The sequence below is a fragment of the Equus asinus genome, chromosome 12 (assembly GCF_041296235.1).
Source record: "Equus asinus isolate D_3611 breed Donkey chromosome 12, EquAss-T2T_v2, whole genome shotgun sequence".
Classification (NCBI taxonomy): domain Eukaryota; kingdom Metazoa; phylum Chordata; class Mammalia; order Perissodactyla; family Equidae; genus Equus; species Equus asinus.
The window spans coordinates 73734951-73743823 of NC_091801.1; the positions used below are offsets into that span (position 1 = coordinate 73734951).

General features: G+C 53.5%; 1 protein-coding gene across 11 annotated transcripts in view; it reads right to left on the bottom strand.

Moving 5' to 3' along the window:
- The window catches only part of CYRIB (CYFIP related Rac1 interactor B), a 153350-nt gene extending 151502 nt beyond the window's left edge, over nucleotides 1–1848 (bottom strand). Inside the window, exon 1 of one of the 11 annotated variants that reach the window (XM_044781192.2) lies at nucleotides 1509–1848. The gene's annotated coding sequence lies outside the window, so the exon portion shown is untranslated. The remainder of the gene's footprint in view (nucleotides 1–1508) is intronic. The other 10 variants (XM_070481597.1, XM_070481606.1, XM_044781193.2 and 7 more) reach the window with 10 other exon arrangements.
- Nucleotides 1849–8873: the final 7025 nt, after the last annotated feature.

Below are 8873 nucleotides of genomic sequence, written 5' to 3' on the forward strand. Positions count from 1 at the left end.
AAACGCAGGCCAGCTGACCACTCCTGCGTGCCCCACCGACAGAGAAAACGCACCTCTCCCCAGCTTCCTCCACGTTTACAGGAACCCCCAGGCCTGGGAAATCGGCCCAGCTGTCAGTCCTGGCAGCCCGCCTTGACCGCCCTGTCACCTGGTGGTGGCAATCAAAATAATGCTTCCTTCTCCCTTCCACCAAATGGCATCTTCCAAGAACGGAGGAAGCTCAAAGTCAGAGTTTAAGCTCCTTTCACAAAGAGTCAATATTTTCACAAGATAATCCTCCTCGGGGAAAGCGGTGGATTATATAGATCCCAGGTGGCAAAATGTTTGTGGGATGGATGTTACAGGGCAAGGAAGTCAAAATGCGGAACCGCACCCACTCACTTCTCAAAATTCACCATCCACTTATCCATTTTACAAATATCTACGGAGAGCCCTCCATATGCCCCAGGCACCCTTCTAGGCGCTGGGGATGTAGAAATTAAAGGTGACTGACAATGACACTTTCCATTACTGCACCCCCTCCAGGCCAGGAAACCCACGCTCACTTTCTTTAGGCCCAACTCAAAGCAACCCATTTGACAGGCGCCTAAGACTCAGAGAGGGTAAGCAACTTGCCCAAGGTCACACAGCTAGTGAGTGGCAGGGCCAGGAACTAAACATAGGTGCTAAGTCCACGTGACATTCCCCAGCGGGGCCTCCTTCCCGCTCAACCCCTCCCCCACCGGCTCCATTTCTTGCAGCAGGGTGGGGATCAAAGACAGCCCCCGGGGGGCTCCAGCAAGGGAAGTCCTCGGTTCCTCTTTCCTCCCACCCCCGACACAGGACACAAGGGTTGGAGACCCACGGTGTGAACACAGCCCCAGGAAAGCCCTGCAGGCTGCCAGGGCATTCACCCGTTAACACTGCTAACACTGAACTTCCATTTAAAAAAAAAAGATGATGAGAAGATAAAGGGCAAAGAGGAAGTGTTCTTTAAACAGAGGCGGGTGGTTACCCCAGGAGGAAGTCGGGAGGCCAGTGGAGATGGCGTTCCCCTCCTCTAGTTCCTCAATTCTAAGCGACTGGCCTTCCGAGCCCCCAATGGAAGTTGGCTGGGGGGCTGCACCACGCCAGGGTCAGACCCCGCGCCCTCACCTGGCGCCCAGGAGGGGTCTGTGGGGGGCAGCCAACGAGCACGCGCCCCCTCCAGGCGCGGGGCGCCGCGGCGCGCTCCCCGCAGCTGGGTGGACCCGGGCGGCGGCCCCGCTGCGTGCGCCCCCCGCGTCCTCCCGCCCCAGGCCCCCAGAGGCGCATCCTTTGGGGACCCCCCTCCGTGCCGGCCGCTCCCCACCCCCTGCGGCGCCCCCTCTGCAGCCGCGGCGGCGCGGCCCGGATCGCATGGCACCCCCAGCCCTGCCCGCACCCATCACGCGCGCGCCCCGCGCCCGGCGCCCTCTCCGGGTGCAAAGCGGCTCCAAGGGCGCGCGCGGCGGCCCGGGCGGCGGCGCCGGGGAGCCCCGGGCACGTACCTGGCGGCCCGGGCGAGCGGCGAGGGGATCGCGGGAGCTGGAGCCGGGAGCCTCGGAGCCTCGGAGCCTCGGAGCCGCCGCCGCCGTTTCCGGGTTGGCCGGTCGCACGTCACCGCCACAGGTTTGCGAGCGGCCCCCGGCGCGGCGGCAGCAGCGGCGCAGCGGCCCCGGCGAGTGCCAGGCGAGAAATAACTATAAAAGGAAGAGACGCCTCGAGGAGGAAGAGGAAACGCTGTTTACCTTCGAGCAGCCGAGCCGCCGGCGCTCGCACAAAAGGAGGACGCGCGCCGCCGCCGCCTCCCCCCGCGCCCCGGCCCCGCCGCATCGCGGGCCCCGCGTCAGCGCGCGCCCCCGCCCGAGCCCGGCGCCGGGGGCCCGGGAGCGGGGTCCGGGCGCCGCGGGGGCCCCTGCTCCCCCAGCCGACCCGCCCTGGCCTGGCCCCGGGGTGACCTTGGGCAAGTCACAGCGGGCGGGCAAGCGGGCGCGGGGTGCGCTGGGGAGCTCGTGGTCCTCCCGGTGGAAGGAAGGTCCAGCTCTGATGGCCCAGGGTCACAGCCTGTCTGGCAGGGCTCCAGCTCGAACTGGAGGCCTCCGACCTTCAGGCCAGCCAGGTTCCTGGCCCTGGTCCTCTCCCCTCTCACCTGCACCTTGGGAATGATGCCAATCCCTGCCCGGGCCACCCCGCGGCGAGGTCGGTGAGAGGATGTGCATGCAATCGTGCGTTGGCCCTAAACAGCTATTTATTGAGGGCCTACTAAGTGCCAGCGCTGTTCTAGGTCCTGGGGACACAGCTGGGAACCCAAACAAAATCCCTGCCTGGGGGGTGGCAGGTGGAGGGGACAGGCAATAAATATCTGATGCATTTGGTGGCCTGCGCGCTGTGAGGAAGAAGAAAGCAGAGCCAGGGGAGAGAGAGTGGGGGCGTCGTGCTGTCGTAAGTGGCTCTCCAAGGACTTTTAGCGCAGAGATTCCCAGACAAAAGCTGCTCGCTGTAACTCCAGCTTTGCTCCTGTGGGAGACCCGGTCTTTCCCCTTGTCTGTAATGGCAAAGAAGGTATTTTTCTCCATGTCACAAGATATGGCTAGGAAACTGAGATGGTGGTTCTCCCCTCTGCCTTGCGCCCCAGCCCTCAAGCCCATCTACCATTATCTTGAAATTCAGCCATATAGACAGTGTTCTCTAAAGTATCTTTCCACTGACCTCTAGCAGGGCATCCAAAGAGTGACATCAAAGCTTTCATTGTCTGTCCACTGTCCGCCCCCAGCTACCCCCAGGAGGGGTTGGAGGTGGGGGAGGAAGGGCTTGGGATGTGACCAGATCATAGTGAGCACCGATTTACCTGATTATAAGCCATTGGTTTCCTTAACAAAGGTGTCTACAGCCCTTTCTTTTGCCCAGGCCCAGTGCTAGGAGCTGGGGGCACCGAGATAAGATGATTCCAACAGCACTTCCAAGAGCCTTCTGGTGGTGGTTGGGGGTGGGGGGGCGGTGCTGTGTGACTCCGTATCCGCAGGAAAGCGGCACAGAGGACAGCGTGTAGAGAAGGGGGAAGGGGGTGTACTCGACTTGGAAGGGAGGGAACCACAGAGAGGGCAGCAGGAGGAGATCAGAAAACCCTCCCTTGAAGTTTTGAGAGGCAGTTAGGCAAAGAGGAGAAAAAGAAGCACACGGCAGCTTGCCTAAGCATCAGGGCTGTCATTCCTAAAAGAGGGAAACTGACGCCTATCTTGCGCGGCCAGGTGGGGATGTGGGAAGCAGCTGGGTCTTGAGCTATGGACACAAGAAGCAGGGAGAAGGTTTGGAATCAAACAGGGCTGAGCGGAGGTTAGTTACTTTCTCGGCAGCTTAGGAAGTGGGCATGGATAATTCCGCACATTTTTGAAGTACCTACCAGGTGCCAAACATTGTGCCCGTCTACTTGAGTTCTCACAACAGTCTCATGAGGCCGATTCATCATCCTCCGTGTTGTGCAAGATCCTGGAGCTGGGAGAGAGATGGAATTTGCCCAAGGTCATACTAATTAGATAGTAGGGAGGGCTGGGCGTGAACCCAGATGGTCTGGCTCCAAAGCCCAGCACTTGGCCACTTGGAGCCTCAGTTTGCTCATCTGTGAAATGGAATTGATGACAACTACTTCATTAGGTTAGGGGGAGGGGTAAATTAAATAGCACATGTGTAGAACCTAACACATTAGTAGGACCTGGAGGGACTTTCTGGCATGCTTGGGAACTGCAAACTGGAGGGAATGTAACAAAGAGTACATATGTAGGGGGTGGACAAGCAGGAAGGAATAGGTGAAGGTGTGGGCAGGGGCTGGATCACGCTTAGCCTGCACTCCACTGAATTTAGAGATGCCTCAGATGAGGAGTCCAAGTCATATGTATGTGTCTCCCCTCACTAGACACGGTGAGGCTGAGAGGATGATGCTGGCCTCCAGTCTTGGCTCAATCAGGTCCTGATAGATTTGACAAATTCAAGTAAGTGGAAAGCTAGGGATAATGCCTGGGAAAACATCTGCCGATTCACCCCTGCAGAGACCTGTTGTGTTTCCCTGGGGCATCATCTGACAATGGCAGGTAGAAGCCTAGTGTCTTAGTCTGTTCGGGCTGCTATCACAGAATACCACAGACCGGGAGGTTTAAACAACGATTATCTCGTTCTCTCAGTTCTGGAGGCTGGAAAGTCCACCATCAAGGCATTGGCAATTTGGTGTCTGGTGAGGGCCCGCTTCCTGGTTCACAGACGACCTCCCTCACTGCGTCTTCACAGGACAGAAGAGAGGAGGGAGCTGTCTGGGGTCTCTTTCTTTCTAAGGGCACTAATCCTATTTATGAAGGCTCTGCTCTCCTGACCTCAGCACCTCCCTACGCCATCATGTTGGGGATTAGGTTTCAACATATGAATATTTTGTTGTTAGTGCCCTCGAGTCGATTCCGACCCCTCCAGACACTGTGGACCCTGTGGACGGCAGAGTGGAATCCCCCTGGTCTTTTGCGCCATCCTCTCACCTTCTGGCGCTACATCAGACGATGCTCTGCTGCTGTTCATAGGGTTTTCATGGCCAACTTTTTCAGAAGTGAGTGGCCAGGTCCTTCTTCCTTGTCTGTCTAGTCTGGAAGCTCCGCTGAAACCTGTCCACCATGGGTGACCCTGCTGGTGTTTGAAATCCCAGTGGCAGAGCTTTCAGCATCACAGCAATACACAGCTGCCACAGTGTGACAACCGACGGACAGGTGGTGTGGGTCCCTGACTGGGACGTGAACCCAGGCCACAGTGGTGAGAGCGCTGAATCCTAACCACTAGACCAGCAGGGCTGACTTATATGAATTTGGGGGGGGACACATTCAGTCGGTAACACCTAGCATCCTGTAAAGAGCATTGATTTTGGAGTCGGAATGGCCTGCATGCAATGTCCATCTGTGCAACCCTGGGCGAGTCATTTAACTCCTGACTCTAGGTTCCTCATCTGTAAAGTGGGGATAATAACATTATCTTCTGTTGTTAAGTAAGCTGTGTGAGACACTGAATTTTTAATGCTTTATAAGCTTGATATATATGCTTTTATAATGCTTTATAAGAACGGCATGCACATTTTAGTTTCAATCTTAGACTCCTGCTCTCCCAGAGCACATACAGTCCACACATCTTTCGAGCAAAGTGCTGGCTCTTCCCATCATATGTACAAAAGCCCCTCAAAGCTGTGCATGTCCCTGCTGTGCTTGTGCTTTGTCACCAGAGCGAATGCTGGTATGTGGAGAGGGTGCAGAAGGTGGAAGTCAGGAGACACAGGACTCCGTCTCCGCCCTGCTGGTTAGTATTTTGCAATTAAGCAGACCCCACACCCACCAGGATAAAGGCAAGCTCAGTGACATTCCACTTACCCGGTCGTCAGGGTCCCCGCACGTCCGGCCGTTCAGAACCAACAGCCTTAAGGGAGGAGTCTCAAAGTGGAACCAGGGCGTCAAAAGCTAATGAGTGATGGTTTCCGGGGGCTGAGGGGAGGGGAGAATGGGGGTAACTGCTTAATGGATACGGGGTTTCCTTTTGGGGTGATGGAAATGTTCTGGAACTAGATGGAGGTGGTGGTTACAGAACATAGTCAGTGTACTGAATGCCACTGAATCATTCACTTTAAAATGGGTAACTATTGGTTCTGAGAATTTCACCTGAATAAAAAAACAGGGAAGAAGGAAGAAAACTTGGTGTGGGGAGGGGAGGAGCTGGTGAGCAGGACCTTTAGCGCATGTTCAGTATTGCAGCATATCCACACTAGGGCTGCCCAGATGAGCCGAAATGTCAGCATCATAGCAACTGGGGGCTGTCACTCCTCGTGAGCAGGCAGTGTGTATAAGTGATCCTTTAATGATCAAAAGTAAAAGGAATTAGTATGGAATAATGCAATTTTGTTAGCATGATTTTTATTATTATTTTTATAACTTCATTTGTGTTTCTGCAAAAACAGCCTGATGGCGTGCTGGAAAAGCTCTGGGTCGAGTTAGAGAGACTTGAATTCGAATCCCGCCTTTCGTTCCTGTCAGCTGCAGGACCTTAGGGAAAGCAGCTGGCCTGTCTGCGCCTCGTGTTTCCTCATTACGTAAAATGGGGTGAAGATGACATTTATGCCAGAGGATGGTCGTGGGGGCTGAGTGCAATAGCATAGGTACAATTTTACCCGGAGGGTGCTTAATGCAACCTGGCAGTCGTGGTTGTGAATGGTATATGAAATCGTTCAAGACATGAGTCCACGGGGAAGAGGAACCAAAGAAGTTCTTGGGGCAACTGTAGAAACCTCTTCTCGCACTCTAGGGACTTGGGACCGCACCGACTAAGGAGCAGCTCTGTGCGGATTTCCCATGTGCTGGCACCATGCATGGTGGGCAATAGCGATGGGGTCGAACAGGCGTAGCCAGCTCCGCGCTGCTCAGAGATCTCCAGAGAAGGATGCGTGGCTGTCACTGGGACATTAGAAAGTGACAGTTACCACTGAAAGCAAGGGAGCCAGTGAAAATACTGCAGATTCCCTGGAATCCTTTTGTGGAGGAGCAACTAGCCTTTCACACGCCACTAAGAGCCTGAATCCTCCCGAAAAGCTGGGGAGTGGGGTTTGTTTCAGAGGCGTTGCTGTGGACTGGTTACTGAAGGACGAATTGCTGTGAAAGTGGGTCGACTTTCGTTGTCCAGGAAAACTCAATTATGTGGAGATGCGATCTTGTATCAGCAGCGTGTTCAGCGAGAAATCAAATGGCCCTTGTTGATAAGGGACAGAAATTCCCCCCTGCTGATCACACAAAAATAAAGCCACTCACTAAATCTGAGTCATTTCTCCAAGCAGAAACAGTCTCTCTCCCCTGACCCACAAGCATAGATGTGTGCACACGCACACACATACACACGCCACGTGCATACATGCACAGGAAAGGGAGGGTGTTTCTATGAGTTATTTTATCTAATTATGAAAGTAATGCATGTTCATTATAGAAAAAAATTGAGAGAGAAAAGTATAAGAAAGCAAAACTCCTCCATAATGCCCTTTCCGGAGTCAACCACTCTTTCTTAGCATTTTGACGTATTATCTCTCAGTCTGTTTTAAATGCATTTTAAAATAGTTGCAATCACACTGTATGCACAGTGTTGACTCCTGATGCTTTATTCACTTATACGTGAGGATGTTCATCCTACAGAGGTTTAAACCATAGACTGGGAGGCCACTGACAGCCTGAAACTCGCCCAGGAGAGAAGGAGCATGCGAGACAGAGACTACTGTTTCTCCTTCAGTGTCATTTCCTCCAAGGCGGACACTGTGTCTTATTCAGCATTGTGGGCCCAGCCCTTAGTACAGTACCTGAAGCATAACAGGAGCTAAATGAAGGTGCGTTGAATAAGGAATGGATGGACAAATGGGAAAAGATACTGATGTCAATGAAAAAAGGGCCACCGACCTTGCCTGACAGTTCCAGCCACTAGGCAGAGCTTCTCTGCAGACTCTCACCCTTCATGCAGAGAAATCTGCCTGATTGAGCAATAGGGAGTGGTGGGGACTGTGGCGAAGGAGAAAGGATGTGCCCCATCCTTAGGCATTCATGTTCCAATCTTTACAAAATGTTGCGCTCATCCAACAACAGGTGTCTGCCTGCAGTTTGCAAGTGTGCAAGCTCTCAGAGCAGTGTTCTTAAGGTACAGTGCTCGGACCAGCCGCAGCAGCAGCAGCACTGGGAACTATCGAGAAAAGCCAAGTGTCAGCCTCACCCCAGACTGGCTGACTCAGAAACTCAGAGGTGGGACCCAGCACTCTGGGTTTAACAAGCCCTCCAGGCGACCCCAACACAGTCAACAATGGAGAGCCACTGCCTCAGCCCCGGGCATTAGAACCCCCCCAGGGAACTTGTTCACCCTCCAATACCAGAGCCCCAGCCCGAGATCCTGATTTAATGGGTCTTGGGTGGGGCTCCGACTTCAGAATGTTCTCAAAGTTCTTCTGGTGTTTTTACCGTGCAGCCAGGTCTGAGAAGCCTGATCCAGATTGCACAGCGGCCGCACATGGCCATTTTATTCCTCCTGGATTCTTGCGCCTTCCCACCCAGTGTTGCTTCATCGTTACTGTGAGCCCAGTATTATAATCAATCACACTGACTTTTTTATTGTGAAATATTTCATGCATACAAAGCAGTGTAGAGATTAATATAAATCTCTGTCATCTCTGATGACTTGGCCACTGTTACGGGCTGAATTGTGCCCCCACCCAATTCATATGGTGACACCCTACTCCCCAGTATCTGAGAATGTGACTGTATTTGGAGATGGGCCTTTAAGGAGGTGATTAAGTTAAAATGAGGTCATTTGGGTGGGCCCCGATCCACTGTGAGTGGCGTCCTTCAAAGAAGAGGAAATTAGGACAAGGACGTACAGAGAGAAGACCCAGCACAGACACAGGGAGGACCATCTCCAGAGCAAGGAGAGGGTCTGCAGATGGCACCAACCCTGCTGACACCCTGACCGTGGAATCCCAGCCTCTAGAATTGGGAGAAAATACATTTCCGTTGCTTCGGCCACCTCGTCTATGGTACTCTGTTTTGGCCGCCCTAGGAAACTAATATAGTCATATTTGTTCAGATTCTTTAAAAAAAAAAAAAAGAAGCCCAAAACATAACAGATAAAGTCGATGGTCCCTATATACTCTCCCCTGTTACTCTCCCCCCTCCTCCCGGGGTAACCACTGTCCAAAGTTAGTCTTTCCTGTTGTCACAGAGAGCCGGCACGCTGGTTAGGAACATGAGCCAGAATAGAGCCAGAATAACTGGGTGGAAATATTGGTTCTGCCATTGACTTACCAGCTGTGTGACTCTGACCAATTAATTACCCTCTCT